We start from the raw sequence: 18,117 nt of genomic DNA on the forward strand, positions 1-18,117 counted from the left end.
GCTATATGTATAGCAGAATATACCCGGGTTATACCAGTCACTACATCATAGCAGGAGATACAAGGTATATAACCTGTATAGCTGTATGTATAGCAGAATATACCCGGGTTATACCAGTCACTACATCATAGCAGGAGATACAAGGTATATAACCTGTATAGCTATATGTATAGCAGAATATACCCGGGTTATACCAGTCACTACATCATAGCAGGAGATACAAGGTATATAACCTGTATAGCTATATGTATAGCAGAATATACCCAGGTTATACCAGTCACTACATCATAGCAGGAGATACAAGGTATATAACCTGTATAGCTGTATGTATAGCAGAATATACCCGGGTTATACCAGTCACTACATCATAGCAGGAGATACAAGGTATATAACCTGTGTAGCTGTATGTATAGCAGAATATACCCGGGTTATACCAGTCACTACATCATAGCAGGAGATACAAGGTATATAACCTGTATAGCTATATGTATAGCAGAATATACCCAGGTTATACCAGTCACTACATCATAGCAGGAGATACAAGGTATATAACCTGTATAGCTATATGTATAGCAGAATATACCCGGGTTATACCAGTCACTACATCATAGCAGGAGATACAAGGTATATAACCTGTATAGCTGTATGTATAGCAGAATATACCCAGGTTATACCAGTCACTACATCATAGCAGGAGATACAAGGTATATAACCTGTATAGCTGTATGTATAGCAGAATATACCCAGGTTATACCAGTCACTACATCATAGCAGGAGATACAAGGTATATAACCTGTATAGCTATATGTATAGCAGAATATACCCAGGTTATACCAGTCACTACATCATAGCAGGAGATACAAGGTATATAACCTGTATAGCTGTATGTATAGCAGAATATACCCAGGTTATACCAGTCACTACATCATAGCAGGAGATACAAGGTATATAACCTGTATAGCTATATGTATAGCAGAATATACCCGGGTTATACCAGTCACTACATCATAGCAGGAGATACAAGGTATATAACCTGTATAGCTGTATGTATAGCAGAATATACCCAGGTTATACCAGTCACTACATCATAGCAGGAGATACAAGGTATATAACCTGTATAGCTGTATGTATAGCAGAATATACCCAGGTTATACCAGTCACTACATCATAGCAGGAGATACAAGGTATATAACCTGTATGGCTGTATGTATAGCAGAATATACCCAGGTTATACCAGTCACTACATCATAGCAGGAGATACAAGGTATATAACCTGTATAGCTGTATGTATAGCAGAATATACCCGGGTTATACCAGTCACTCCCAGATCTGTCACTGGATTAGGATTTTCTCCTTCATCTTGGAGACAATGAGCAGAGATAAATAATCCCTGATCCCGGTGACTCGGTGACATCAGTAATGGGCTCTCCTGTCACCGAGCCGCCGCAATGACAAGATTTCATTATTATTAGAGAGATTCGCAAATTTCTTGGACACAAAATAGGAATTGCAAATAAGTCTTCAAGACAGAACACAGCGAGATACAAGACATCTCATATCACACATGACATTGTCATCATGAGGGGCGAGAGCCGAGCCTGCCAGGGGGGAAGAGGAAGAGACAGGGAAGAGGAAGAGACAGGGAAGAGGAAGAGACAGAGACAGGGAAGAGGAAGAGGAAGAGACAGGGAAGAGGAAGAGACAGGGAAGAGGAAGAGACAGGGAAGAGGAAGAGACAGGGACAGGGAAGAGGAAGAGACAGGGAAGAGGAAGAGACAGGGAAGAGGAAGAGACAGGGAAGAGGGAGAGACAGGGAAGAGGAATGGGAGAGAAAGAGACAGGGAAGAGGAAGAGACAGAGAAGAGGAAAAGACAGGGAAGAGACAGGGAAGAGGAAGAGACAGGGACGAGGAAGAGACAGAGACAGGGAAGAGGAAGAGACAGGGAAGAGGAAGAGACAGGGAAGAGGAAGAGACAGAGACAGGGAAGAGGAAGAGGAAGAGACAGGGAAGAGGAAGGAGAGAGGAAGAGACAGAGAAGAAGAGACAGTGAAGAGAGAGTGAAGAGGAAGAGACTGGGAAGAGATAGGGAAGAGAAAGAGACAGGGAAGAGGAAGAGGAAGAGACAGGGAAGAGGAAGAGACAGGCAAGAGGAAGGGAAGAGGAAGAGACAGAGAAGAGGAAGAGACAGGGCAGAGGAAGAGACAGGGAAGAGGAAGAGACAGGGAAGAGGAAAAGACAGGGAAGAGGAAGAGACAGAGAAGAGGAAGAGACAGGGCAGAGGAAGAGACAGGGAAGAGGAAGGGGAGAGGAAGAGACGGGGAAGAGGAAAGGGAGAGGAAGAGAGAGGGAAGAGGAAGAGACAGGGAAGAGGAAGGGCAGAGGAAGAGAGGGGGAAGAGGAAAGGAAGAGTAAGAGACAGGGAAGAGGAAAGGGAGAGGAAGAGACAGGGAAGAGGAAGAGACAGGGAAGAGGAAAGGGAGAGGAAGAGATAGGGAAGAGGAAGAGACAGGGAAGAGGAAGGGGAGAGGAAGAGAGAGGGAAGAGGGAGAGACAGGGAAGAGGAAGAGACAGGGACGGGGAAGAGACAGGGACGGGGAAGAGACAGGGACGGAGACGAGACACAGAAGAGGAAGGGGAGAGGAAGAGACAGGGAAGAGGAAGAGACAGGGAAGAGGAAGAGACAGGGAAGAGGAAGGTGAGAGGAAGAGAGAGGGAAGAGGAAGAGACAGGGAAGAGGAAGAGAGTGAAGAGGAAGGGGAGAGGAAGAGAGAGGGAAAAAGAGACAGGGAAGAGGAAGAGACAGGGACAAGGAAGAGAGAGGGAAAGAGAGACAGGGAAGAGGAAGAGACAGGGGAGAGGAAGAGACAGGGAAGAGGAAGAGACAGGGAAGAGGAAGAGGCATGGAAGAGACAGAGAAGAGGAAGAGAAAGGGACGAGGAACAGACAGGGAAGAGGAAAAGACAGGGAAGTGGAAGAGAAAGGGAAGAGTAAGAGAAAGGGAAGAGAAAGAGAAAGAGACAGGGAAGAGGAAGAGACAGGGGAGAGGAAGAGACAGGGAAGAGGAAGAGACAGGGGAGAGGAAGAGGCATGGAAGAGACAGAGAAGAGGAAGAGAAAGGGACGAGGAACAGACAGGGAAGAGGAAAAGACAGGGAAGTGGAAGAGAAAGGGAAGAGTAAGAGAAAGGGAAGAGAAAGAGAAAGAGAAAGAGACAGGGAAGAGGAAAAGAAAGGGAAGAGGAAGGGAAAAGGAAGAGACAGGGAAGTGGGAAGATAGAGGAATGAGGTAGAGACAGGGAAGAGGGAGGTACAGGGAACAGACAGGGAAGAGGAAGAGACAGGAAAGAGGAAGAGGCAGGGAAGGGAAAGGAAAAAGACAGGGAAGAGGAAGAGACAGGGATGAGGACAAGACGGGGAAGTGGGAAGAAACAGGGATGAGGAAGATACAGGGAAGAGAAAGAGACAGGGAAAGGGGATGGTATGGAGAGGAGGAAGATTCATGGACGATAAAGATGCAGGGAAGAAGGAATATTCAGGGAAGAGGAAGAGACAGGAAAGAGGAAGAGGCAGGGAAGGGAAAGGAAAAAGACAGGGAAGAGGAAGAGACAGGGATGAGGACAAGACGGGGAAGTGGGAAGAAACAGGGATGAGGAAGATACAGGGAAGAGAAAGAGACAGGGAAAGGGGATGGTATGGAGAGGAGGAAGATTCATGGACGATAAAGATGCAGGGAAGAAGGAATATTCAGGGAAGAGGAAGAGACGGGGAAAATGTAGAGAAGGGGAAGAAGAAGAAACAGGGAAGAGGAAGATGCATGGAAGAAACAGGGGAGAAGTTCATACATGGAAGTGAGAAGATACAGAGATGAGGGAGATACAGGGAAGGTGAAGACAGAGAAGAGCAAGATACAAGGAAGAGGAAGATGCAGCGGAGGGGATGATACAGAGAAGAGGAAAATACAGGGAAGAGTAATATCCATGGAAGAGGAAGAGACAGTGCATAGGGTAAATACAGGAAAGAGGAGAGATACAAGGAATAAAGTTCCAGGAGGTTTCACAGAAGAGGGGAAATACAAGAAATATGCAGGGAGGAGGGAAGCTTTAGCAGAGAGGATAGAGATAGGAATCACTTATAGAAAAATGCTACATTTCGATAATAGAGATGTTACATGAAGAGGATTGATGATTCAGATAAGAAGGAAGCCACAGGGAAGAAGGAAAATTCGGATAGAATGAAATATCTCATATCTATCTATCTATCTATCTCCTATCTATCTATCTATCTCATATCTATCTATCTATCTCCTATCTATCTATCTATCTATCTATCTTTCTCATATCTATCTATCTATCTCATATCTATCTATCTATCTCATATCTATCTCCTATCTATCTATCTATCTATCTATCTCATATCTATCTATCTATCTCATATCTATCTATCTATCTCCTATCTATCTATCTATCTCATATCTATCTCCTATCTATCTATCTCCTATCTATCTATCTATCTCCTATCTATCTATCTATCTATCTATCTATCTATCTATCTATCTATCTATCTCATATCTATCTATCTATCTCATATCTATCTCCTATCTATCTATCTATCTATCTCATATCTATCTATCTATCTCATATCTATCTATCTATCTCATATCTATCTCCTATCTATCTATCTATCTATCTATCTCATATCTATCTATCTATCTCATATCTATCTATCTATCTATCTCATATCTATCTCCTATCTATCTATCTCCTATCTATCTATCTATCTCCTATCTATCTATCTATCTATCTCATATCTATCTATCTATCTATCTCATATCTATCTATCTATCTATCTATCTATCTCCTATCTATCTATCTATCTATCTCATATCTATCTATCTATCTATCTCATATCTATCTATCTCTCTATCGCATATCTATCTATCTCATATCTCACATCGATCTGTCTTGGGCACATATATTGGGCTGTTGGTCTCCTCTCCTCCTGGCAGCCGGTTCTGCTCTTGTGCTCTGGGTCCTGGTGACAGATCTCATTATTAGTGATAATTGTTCTGGACAATGTGATTGTCAGTATTTAAAACCTGAGCAGAGGACCCCCAGCCGGGCCATCACCTGTCTCAGCATCCCATGGGGGTCCTCACATTCTCCATCTTTATTCACCTTCTCCAGTGGGTCCAGAGTCCCCCGGTCCAGTACTGTTCATATATCCTGAACTAGAAAGCCCATTAACCCTGCACATGCCATAGTCCTGCTCATTGTATCCAGTTTATCATGGATCAGGTTGATTTACAATGTAGCAGAATTGTGACAATCGGATGATGAATGGACCTTTCTGATTGTAGGATCTTGTATTATTTGGGGTGTCGGAGGGGTTGTACCCCTGGGATATCCTCCGGCAGCGGACCCCTATGCCAGCTCCTTCCTGGCAGCCGAGCAGCAGCGATCGATAAAATCATCAATATCTCGTCATCTGCCTAATGCAGCAAAATCCTCCGCTAATTAGTCATTTCAGAATCGCTGAATAAAGAATTAGAGACAGCTGATTAACCCCGTGCGCTCACAGCCGCCCCTCCTCCCGCCGCCCGAGGCTAGGGATATTCTATACAGTTATAACATAAAGATGAGAGATGACACATTACATGCCGATAGAGGCGAAATGTGTGCTGCCATCCTGGTCTGCGTTACACTGGAGATGTTCTGTTACAGTGTGTCAGAAAGCAGCAAAAGTTCAGTAATGTAGTAATGGCCGTCACCTTCCATAAAGCAGGTGCCATGCGGATCTGGGCTCTGCCGCATCATCCAACTACTTCTGGGAAAAGGAAATCTGTCAGCAGCTGTGAGACTGCTGACTGTGGCCAGTAGAGGTTTAGGAGACCTATGTAATCTTATACTACCAGGAGGGTGGTACATACAGGTGTGGTACCATAGTATATAGTAGCCATGGGGCGGTATATACAGGTGTGGTACCGTAGTATATAGTAGCCATGGGGCGGTATATACAGGTGTGGTACCGTAGTATATAGTAGCCATGGGGCGGTATATACAGGTGTGGTACCATAGTATATAGTGGCCATGGGGTGGTATATACAGGTGTGGTACCATAGTATATAGTAGCCATGGGGTGGTATATACAGGTGTGGTACCATAGTATATAGTGGCCATGGGGTGGTATATACAGGTGTGGTACCATAGTATATAGTGGCCATGGGGTGGTATATACAGGTGTGGTACCATAGTATATAGTGGCCATGGGGTGGTATATACAGGTGTGGTACCATAGTATATAGTGGCCATGGGGTGGTATATACAGGTGTGGTACCATAGTATATAGTGGCCATGGGGTGGTATATACAGGTGTGGTACCATAGTATATAGTGGCCATGGGATGGTATATACAGGTGTGGTACCATAGTATATAGTGGTCATGGGGTGGTATATACAGGTGTGGTACCATAGTATATAGTGGCCATGGGGTGGTATATACGGGTGTGGTACCATAGTATATAGTGGCCATGGGGTGGTATATACGGGTGTGGTACCATAGTATATAGTGGCCATGGGGTGGTATATACAGGTGTGGTACCATAGTATATAGTGGCTATGGGGTGGTATATACAGGTGTGGTACCATAGTATATAGTGGTCATGGGGTGGTATATACAGGTGTGGTACCATAGTATATAGTGGCCATGGGGTGGTATATACGGGTGTGGTACCATAGTATATAGTGGCTATGGGGTGGTATATACAGGTGTGGTACCATAGTATATAGTGGCCATGGGGTGGTATATACAGGTGTGGTACCATAGTATATAGTGGCCATGGGGTGGTATATACAGGTGTGGTACCATAGTATATAGTGGCCATGGGATGGTATATACAGGTGTGGTACCATAGTATATAGTGGTCATGGGGTGGTATATACAGGTGTGGTACCATAGTATATAGTGGCCATGGGGTGGTATATACAGGTGTGGTACCATAGTATATAGTGGCCATGGGGTGGTATATACAGGTGTGGTACCATAGTATATAGTGGCTATGGGGTGGTATATACAGGTGTGGTACCATAGTATATAGTGGCCATGGGGTGGTATATACAGGTGTGGTACCATAGTATATAGTGGCCATGGGGTGGTATATACAGGTGTGGTACCATAGTATATAGTGGCCATGGGGTGGTATATACAGGTGTGGTACCATAGTATATAGTAGCCATGGGGTGGTATATACAGGTGTGGTACCATAGTATATAGTGGCCATGGGGTGGTATATACAGGTGTGGTACCATAGTATATAGTGGCCATGGGGTGGTATATACAGGTGTGGTACCATAGTATATAGTGGCCATGGGGTGATATATACAGGTGTGGTACCATAGTATATAGTGGCCATGGGGTGGTATATACAGGTGTGGTACCATAGTATATAGTGGCCATGGGGTGATATATACAGGTGTGGTACTATAGTATATAGTGGCTATGGGGTGGTATATACGGGTGTGGTACCATAGTATATAGTGGCCATGGGGTGGTATATACAGGTGTGGTACTATAGTATATAGTAGCCATGGGGGGGGGGGTATCTTGTGCAGCACATGATTATTTGGTGCCTATAGGGTGGTATTATGTATAGCACTATGGGATTACTTTGGTATTTTGTGCAGCACAGGTTTAGGTATTTAGTCTTTTAGGTATTTGTCCTACACTATAGTACTATAGTATATGGTGCTCATGGGGTGGAGTTTTGTGCAGCACTATTGGATGATTTGGTGCTTCTAGATTGGTATATGGTTATACTTTAGTATATGGTGGTCAAAGGGGAGTATTTTGTGCAGCACTATTGGATGATTTGGTGCTTCCAGGGTGGTATTATGTATAGCACTAAGGGATTAGTTTGGTATTTTGTGTAGCACTGGTTATTATGGTTCTTTTAGGTATTTGTCCTACACTATAGTACTATAGTATATGGTGGTCATGGGGTGGAGTTTTGTGCAGCACTATTGGATGATTTGGTGCTTCTAGATTGGCATTTGTCCTATATGGTCATACTATAGTATATGGTGGGCAAAGGGGAGTATATTGTGCAGCACTGTTGGATGATTTGGTGCCTATAGGGTGATATTATGTATAGCACTAAGGGATTAGTTTGGTATTTTGTGCAGCACTGGATTATTTGGTGCTTCTATATTGGTATTTGTCATACAATGTAGTATTTGATAGTCATGGTGGGTGGTGGTGGTGGTGGGGGTGTTTTGGCCAGCACTATGGAATTAGTTAGTTACATGTAGATAGGTATTCATCCGATAGAAGGAGAATCAGCGCATTCCACATGTCGACTGATTAGTTTATGGACGAAGCATACGATACCACTGCATGCTCTGGAAAGTGGATTTGGTGGAGGGGAAATAGGCAGTAAACCGACAATGTCACTAATGTCCAAGGTATAATGGGTATCCCTAAATATACATCTGACACTCCACTCTGGCGAAACCCTGCTTTGCCGGAAATATTTAGATTGGAGGGTTTTTCCCCATGGGAAGCGAAAGGGGTTAAGACACTGAAACATGTTTATTCAGAAGGAAACTTTAGGACATTTGAGGACATACAAGCTGAATTCCAATTGCCACATGCGTGGTTCTATCAGTATTTGCAAATTCGACATGCTTTTGAGGTACAGTCCAGGATAGAACAAATAGAGGTGGGCTCCAATGGGGCATTGAATAGAATATTGAGGTCAGGATCTACTAAGGGCCTGATCTCATATTCTTATACAGTGCTATTAAACGACTCTATTAAAGATATTCCATTAAAATGTCGGGAACATTGGAATAGAGAGGTGGGCCCCATTGAAGAGGAGCAGTGGACTGAGGCCTTAGAATTGGTGCCAACCCTTTCGCCCAGTGAAGCACGTAGGATGTCTCACTTATTTCTTTTACATCGAGCGTATAGGTCACCCCAATTACTATGTCGGATAGGAGTTAGGCCTAATTCAGAATGCCCGAGATGTGGAACTGAAGAGGCAGATATACTCCACATGATGTGGGGATGCAGCGAACTGGAGTCTTTTTGGAAATCTATATTAGAATTGACGCGTAAAGTTTTCTCTGTAACTATTGAAGAAAGTCCCCTAGCATGTCTATTGGGAGTACTGAAGATAGACAACCTGACAGAACCTAACAACATTGCAATACAAAGATCCTTATATCAAGCTAGAAAAGTCATAGCTGCCCATTGGATCAGGCCGAGGCCACCGGACAAGAAAGAGTTTATAGACCGTTTGAATGCAGTAATACTATTGGAATATAGCACGTATGTGAAGAGGAATGGGGTCTCTAAATTCGAAAAGATTTGGGGCAAGTGGCTAGATACACCGGGTTTACCATCAAACTCCCTAATAAGGCTAAGAACTAGCTTAGAATATCAACTATCACTGGTAAGATAAGTAGAGATAGATTTAGGTCTTCTTTAATATGTGAATAAATATATGAGACCGGAAAGGTCTTGCAGGGGTGGGGGGGGGGAGTTGGGAAGGGAGGGAGGGAGTATGCTACTAATAATAAGCATTTATGATAAAACATACATTCTGTAAGAGAAAATGGATACAAATGTAATTACCCTGTAATGCTTTAATGAGTATAATCTGAGGCTGTATTATTGTACAAAATCAGAGCTTATTGTAAAGATATGTACATACTCCCCTCCAAGTTGTGCTTGTTGGGTGTGTTGTTTTTTTTTTTTTTTTTATTAAAAAATGTTCAATAAAAATATCTGATTTAAAAAAAAAAAAAAAAGATAGGTATTCATCCTATATGTTAGTACTAGAGTACATGCTGGTCATGGGGTGCAGCACTGTATTTTTTGGGGCTCTTTGATTGGTATATGTCTTGCATTGTCTTACTATATGGTGGTCACGGGGTGGTATTTTGAGCGGCACATGCTGTTTTGGTGGTTCTAGGGTGATGTTTTGTATAGCACTATGGGATTAATTTGGTATTTTGTGCTGCACTGGATTATTTGGTGCTTCTAGAATGCTATGTGTCCTACATAGTAGTAATGTAGTATCTGGTGCTCATGGGGTGGTATTTTGTATTTGTTCTTGCTTGTAGATTGCTATTATGTGCAGTATTACAGTAATATTAGTGACCCGCCTGTCCCATGCCCTGTGATTGCCCGGAGATGATAGATATTTCATTCCATGCAGTGATCTGTATGCTGGATGGTTAACCAGGGCACTGGCTGCCAGCAGGAGATAGAGATTGATGCCCGCCTGCTGCCATCATGCCCTATTTATCTCCTGGTCCAAAAATGAGCAAAGATGTGATGATAGAAAGATCTGTCTCCTCTGCTGCTTCATCTGCGGAACATTCCGGCCCAGAACGCAGAGAAGACGGAGAGCAAAGGGGCGGCAGATGTAACCAGGAGAAGACAGCTCGTCCCATCAGTATCTCCTCTCATATCTGCACATTATTCCCATAGATTGTAAGCTCTTGTGGCCATCCCATCACTCCTATCCTGTATATATGAGCACAGCACAGTAGTACTACTCCTATCCTGTATATATGAGCACAGCACAGTAGTACTACTCCTATCCTGTATATATGGGCACAGCACAGTACTACTACTCCTATCCTGTATATATGAGCACAGCACAGTAGTACTACTCCTATCCTGTATATATGGGCACAACACAGTACTACTACTCCTATCCTGTATATATGGACACAGCACAGTACTACTACTCCTATCCTGTATATATGAGCACAGCACAGTAGTACTACTCCTATCCTGTATATATGTGCACAGCACAGTACTACTACTCCTATCCTGTATATATAGACACTGCACAGTACTACTACTCCTATCCTGTATATATAGACACTGCACAGTAGTACTACTCCTATCCTGTATATATGAGCACAGCACAGTACTACTACTCCTATCCTGTATATATGAGCACAGCACAGTAGTACTACTCCTATCCTGTATATATGTGCACAGCACAGTACTACTACTCCTATCCTGTATATATGGACACAGCACAGTACTACTACTCCTATCCTGTATATATGGGCACAGCACAGTACTACTACTCCTATCCTGTATATATGGGCACAGCACAGTACTACTACTCCTATCCTGTATATATGAGCAAAGCACAGCACTACTACTCCTATCCTGTATATATGGAGACAGCACAGTACTACTACTCCTATCCTGTATATATGGGCACAGCACAGTACTACTACTCCTATCCTGTATATATGGGCACAGCACAGTACTACTACTCCTATCCTGTATATATGGGTACAGCACAGTACTACTACTCCTATCCTGTATATATGGGCACAGCACAGTACTACTACTCCTATCCTGTATATATGAGCACAGCACAGTACTACTACTCCTATCCTGTATATATGGGCACAGCACAGTACTACTACTCCTATCCTGTATATATGAGCACAGCACAGTACTACTACTCCTGTCCTGTATATATGGAGACAGCACAGTACTACTACTCCTATCCTGTATATATGGGTACAGCACAGTACTACTACTCCTATCCTGTATATATGGGCACAGCACAGTACTACTACTCCTATCCTGTATATATGGGCACAGCACAGTACTACTACTCCTATCCTGTATATATGAGCACAACACAGCACTACTACTCCTATCCTGTATATATGGAGACAGCACAGTACTACTACTCCTATCCTGTATATATGAGAACAGCACAGCACTACTACTCATATCCTGTATATATGGAGACAGCACAGTACTACTACTCCTATCCTGTATATATGGGCACAGCACAGTACTACTACTCCTATCCTGTATATATGGGTACAGCACAGTACTACTACTCCTATCCTGTATATATGGGCACAGCACAGTACTACTACTCCTATCCTGTATATATGAGCACAGCACAGTACTACTACTCCTATCCTGTATATATGGGCACAGCACAGTACTACTACTCCTATCCTGTATATATGAGCACAGCACAGTACTACTACTCCTATCCTGTATATATGGAGACAGCACAGTACTACTACTCCTATCCTGTATATATGGAGACAGCACAGTACTACTACTCCTATCCTGTATATATGGGCACAGCACAGTACTATTTCTCCTATCCTGTATATATGGGCACAGCACAGTACTACTACTCCTATCCTGTATATATAGACACAGCACAGTACTACTACTCCTATCCTGTATATATGGACACGGCACAGTACTACTACTCCTATCCTGTATATATGGGCACAGCACAGTACTACTACTCCTATCCTGTATATATGGGCACAGTACTACTACTCCTATCCTGTATATATGGGCACAGCACAGTACTACTACTCCTATCCTGTATATATGGGCACAGAACTACTACTCCTATCCTGTATATATGGACACAGCACAGTACTACCACTCCTATCCTGTATATATAAGCACAGTACAGTACTACTACTCCTATCCTGTATACATAAGCACAGCACAGCACTACCACTCCTATCCTGTATATATGGGCACAGGACAGTACTACTACTCCTATTCTGTATATATGGACACAGCACAGTACTACTACTCCTATCCTGTATATATGGACACAGCACAGTACTACTACTCCTATCCTGTATATATGGGCACAGCACAGTACTACTACTCCTATCCTGTATATATGGACACAGCACAGTACTACTACTCCTATCCTGTATATATGGACACAGCACAGTACTACTACTCCTATCCTGTATATATGGACACAGCACAGTACTACTACTCCTATCCTGTATATAAGGACACAGCACAGTACTACTACTCCTATCCTGTATATATGGACACAGCACAGTACTATTACTCCTATCCTGTATATATGGACACAGCACAGTACTACTACTCCTATCCTGTATATATGGACACAGCACAGTACTACTACTCCTATCCTGTATATATGTGCACAGCAAAGTACTACTACTCCTATCCTGTATATATGGGCACAACACAGTACTACTACTCCTATCCTGTATATATGGGCACAGCACAGTACTACTACTCCTATCCTGTATATATGGGCACAGCACAGTACTACTACTCCTATCCTGTATATATGGGCACAACACAGTACTACTACTCCTATCCTGTATATATGGACACAGCACAGTACTACCACTCCTATCTTGTATATATGGACACAGCACAGTACTACTACTCCTATCCTCCTCCACCTTGCAGGACTGCAGTGAGGACTGACACCTGCACATATCCAGGGATTACATTGCTGTCCACTATTGTGTATCCATACATCCCAGACTCTATTAACCCTTCTCTGGCCACTGGTGCAGAATAAAATCGGATCTTTAAGTTCTGTAGAACAGATGAATGGTTAGAGTAAGTGATGGAGCGTCTCCTCCACCGCCGCGCACCTATAATTACCGCAATAATCTCCCCATTCCACAGGTGCTGCCATGGTATCATTGTGTTTCCATAGCGACCATCCCGCATTGTGTCTCCCCCTTCCTCCGCAGCCCCCCCTATAGTTAGAGTAATGGACTGACCGTCACTTCAGAGCTCTCCCCCGATACCGCCATTAACCCCTTCCCACTGCGCAACATATTACATTCCTATAGAGGAGGACCCTATCTGTTGGGGCCCTGCATAAAATATCCCTATCAACCCGGAACCCAACTACTACCCCCATCAGGTAGGGGACGAAATGTCCTCTCTAGAATCCCCTCTTTGATGGGAAATCTCACCCGTTTACCTATAATAAAATCTCCCCCAAAGTCAAATATGACTCTTCTCATCACATTTTCACATGAGATGAGTCAAGTTTAGTGGTTGCAGAGGGAGCGTCACATTCAGAAGTTCTTATCTTCTGTTCTATAGAAGGTGTCATATACTGGTGTCATATTAAAGAGAAGGTTCTCCCCTTTCAATGCACACCAGAGTTATGGCTTTGTGAGCTACAGAACCACAGATAGAGTCAACTAAAGACATACGTGGAAATGCAAAGATCCAGTTCCCGGCTTTCTGTATGTCTAGTTCTGTAGCTCACAGAACCACAATCCTGTATTCAGAAAGAGGAGATTCTTATCTTTAATATGACACCAGCAGCATGTTTCTGGGTGCTATAGAACGGAAGAAAAGGGCGTCTGAAGTGATGCTCTAAACTTGACTCCTCTCAGGCAAATGTGACTCTTCTCTGCTCATTGTCACATGACATTGGGGTGTTTTTTTCTTAAAGTAAACGGGAGATTTCACATAGAAGATGGAATTCTAGAAAGGACATTTCATCCCCTACCTGATGGGGGTAGTAGTTTAGTGGGGTAAAATCTGGTGACAAAATCCATTTAAAGGGGAACTCCTTACAGAGGAGAAGAATGAAGCGGCTGTGAGACCAGATGATACACAGAGCAGACATCACCTTATAGCACAGAGCCAGGCTGGGGCAGGAAAGCAGCTGGGAAATCATGTACAATTTGTAATTAGATACATTGTATCTAATAATTTTTTTTGCAACCAACTTTATTGTTCCCCCAAATTTTTGCGACATTGTCTTGATTCTACAAACTGTAGTCAGGACCCGTTTTGTGTTTGCAGCTCCCCGGAAAAGTTTACCGGAAAAGTAGACATGTCCTTTAAATATACCTCACACTCTTTCCAAAGACGTCATTTAAGGATTTAAAGGGGATGTTCATTTTAGAAAGCTCTATTTGGAGTCCCCCTACTTACAATCTGTAGCAGGAATAGTGTCAGGGGGGCGGAGCATCAGCCTCATACATTATTGTGGCCCCATGTATTCCCCCCATAGCTGTCACCCGTGTGGAGTATCCCTTTAAGTCGCGGACGGTTTCTGTGATTTATATTCTGCAAGTTCCTCTGTAAGAAAACATGAAGCGTCTGCAGAGATTCCTGATCACAGAAAAGATTAATTCATGGGGCGGATTTTATTCATCTCCGCGCCGCACAATCATCCTGTATGTTATCAGCCGAACACGGGGGAGGGGCGGACGCTGCACAAGGGGGGATAGCGGAGGAGACATCGGGCTTCTCACTGACTACATACTGCACACCGGCTCACTGGGGGCACAGAACAGCGCACCGTGTGGTCAGGAGGGGTATTACATGTAAGATTATCTGTTACTTATCACATAACAGCGCACCATGTGGTCAGGAGGGGTATTACATGTAAGATTATCTGTTACTTATCACATAACAGCGCACTGTGTGGTCAGGAGGGGTATTACATGTAAGATTATCAGTGGTTTATCACATAACAGTGCACCAAGTGGTCAGGAGGGGGTATTACATGTATGATTATCAGTGGTTTATCACATAACAGCGCACCATGCGGTCAGGAGGGGTATTACATGTATGATTATCAGTGGTTTATCACATAACAGCGCACCATGTGGTCAGGAGGGGTATTACATGTATGATTATCAGTGGTTTATCACATAACAGCGCACCATGTGGTCAGGAGGGGTATTACATGTATGATTATCCATGTGCTATCACATAACAGCGCACCATGTGGTCAGGAGGGGTATTACATGTAAGATTATCCATGTGTTATCACATAACAGTGCACCATGTGGTCAGGAGGGGTATTACATGTAAGATTATCCATGTGTTATCACATAACAGTGCACCATGTGGTCAGGAGGGGTATTACATGTAAGATTATCTATGGTTTATCACATAAAAGCGCACCATGTGGTCAGGAGGGGTATTACATGTAAGATTATCCATGTGTTATCACATAACAGCGCACCATGTGGTCAGGAGGGGTATTACATGTAAGATTATCCATGTGTTATCACATAACAGTGCACCATGTGGTCAGGAGGGGTATTACATGTAAGATTATCTATGGTTTATCACATAACAGCGCACCATGTGGTCAGGAGGGGTATTACATGTAAGATTATCCATGTGTTATCACATAACAGTGCACCATGTGGTCAGGAGGGGTATTAATATGTATGATCATCAGTGGTTTATAACATAACAGCGCACCTTGTGGTCATGAGGGGTATAACATGTAAAATTATCTATGGTTTATAACATAACAGCGCACCGTGTGGTCAGGAGGGGTATTACATGTAAGATTATCAATGATTTATTACGTAACAGCGCACCATGTGGTCAGGGGGGGGTATTACATATATGATTATCTATGGTTTATCACATAACAGCGCACCGTGTGGTCAGGAGGGGTATTACATGTAAGATTATCCATGTGTTATCACATAACAGTGCACCATGTGGTCAGGAGGGGTATTACATGTATGATTATCCATGTCTTATCACATAACAGCGCACCATGTGGTCAGGAGGGGTATTACATGTATGATTATCAGTGGTTTATCACATAACAGCGCACCATGTGGTCAGGAGGGGTATTACATGTATGATTATCAGTGGTTTATCACATAACAGCGCGCCATGTGGTCAGGAGGGGGTATTACATGTATGATTATCAGTGGTTTATCACATAACAGCGCACCATGTGGTCAGGAGGGGTATTACATGTAAGATTATCAGTGGTTTATCACATAACAGCGCAGTATGTGGTCAGGAGGGGTATTACATGTATGATTATCCATGTGTTATCACATAACAGTGCACCATGTGGTCAGGAGGGGTATTAATATGTATGATCATCAGTGGTTTATAACATAACAGCGCACCTTGTGGTCATGAGGGGTATAACATGTAAAATTATCTATGGTTTATAACATAACAGCGCACCGTGTGGTCAGGAGGGGTATTACATGTAAGATTATCAATGATTTATTACGTAACAGCGCACCATGTGGTCAGGGGGGGGTATTACATATATGATTATCTATGGTTTATCACATAACAGCGCACCGTGTGGTCAGGAGGGGTATTACATGTAAGATTATCCATGTGTTATCACATAACAGTGCACCATGTGGTCAGGAGGGGTATTACATGTATGATTATCCATGTCTTATCACATAACAGCGCACCATGTGGTCAGGAGGGGTATTACATGTATGATTATCAGTGGTTTATCACATAACAGCGCACCATGTGGTCAGGAGGGGTATTACATGTATGATTATCAGTGGTTTATCACATAACAGCGCGCCATGTGGTCAGGAGGGGGTATTACATGTATGATTATCCATGTGCTATCACATAACAGCGCACCATGTGGTCAGGAGGGGGTATTACATACATGTTTAAACCCGTGTGTATAGCAGATTCCCCTAAACAATGGCAATTTATGAGATGTAGGAAATAAAACCACATATGACATAGTGTGTATCTCTGTAAGACCCTGCGAGGGGACGCCCCCTAGTGGCCGCTGTCATGCATTGTAGGAACTTCTTGTGATTTATAGATGGAAGCATCTGTATCGTGGGGCCGGACCCATCAATATAATGTAATAACATGGGCCGTAGACTAATCAATGCCCCTTCCCCCCGGGCTGTAATATTTCCTCCGCTATAGATTATATATATTACAGACAAGCCCCGCCCCGTCACATGACGTCTGTACTCCTCACCTATAATTACCCCCCTGCCCCGCAGCCATGGCCGCTCATTACTCAGGTACTATTCTATATGATGAGATGTTACATTGTATCCAGGGAGGAACTACAATCATATGTCCTGGTGGAAGAGAACTACATACATCAACCTGAGCTGGTGGTATATACACTGCAGAGTCCTGATGAGCCGGTGGTATATACACTGCAGAGTCCTGGTGAGCCGGTGGTATATACACTGCAGAGTCCTGGTGAGCCGGTGGTATATACACTGCAGAGTCCTGGTGAGCCGGTGGTATAAACACTGCAGAGTCCTGGTTAGCCGGAGGTATAAACACTGCAGAGTCCTGGTGAGCCGGTGGTATAAACACTGCAGAGTCCTGGTGAGCCGGTGGTATATACACTGCAGAGTCCTGGTGAGCCGGTGGTATATATACTGTAGAGTCCTGGTGAGCCGGTGGTATATATACTGTAGAGTTCTGGTGAGCCGGAGGTATATACACTGTAGAGTCTCGGAGAGCCAGTGGTATATACACACTGTAGAGTCTCGGTGAGCCAGTGGTA

At 43.5% G+C, this 18,117-nt stretch overlaps 1 protein-coding gene across 1 annotated transcript in view; it reads left to right on the forward strand.

The window, feature by feature from the left end:
• Positions 1 to 18,117, forward strand: part of PDE2A (phosphodiesterase 2A) — a 456,573-nt gene that overhangs the window by 99,626 nt on the left and 338,830 nt on the right. The window lies entirely within an intron of this gene.

The sequence above is a fragment of the Engystomops pustulosus genome, chromosome 2 (assembly GCF_040894005.1).
Source record: "Engystomops pustulosus chromosome 2, aEngPut4.maternal, whole genome shotgun sequence".
Lineage (NCBI taxonomy): Eukaryota > Metazoa > Chordata > Amphibia > Anura > Leptodactylidae > Engystomops > Engystomops pustulosus.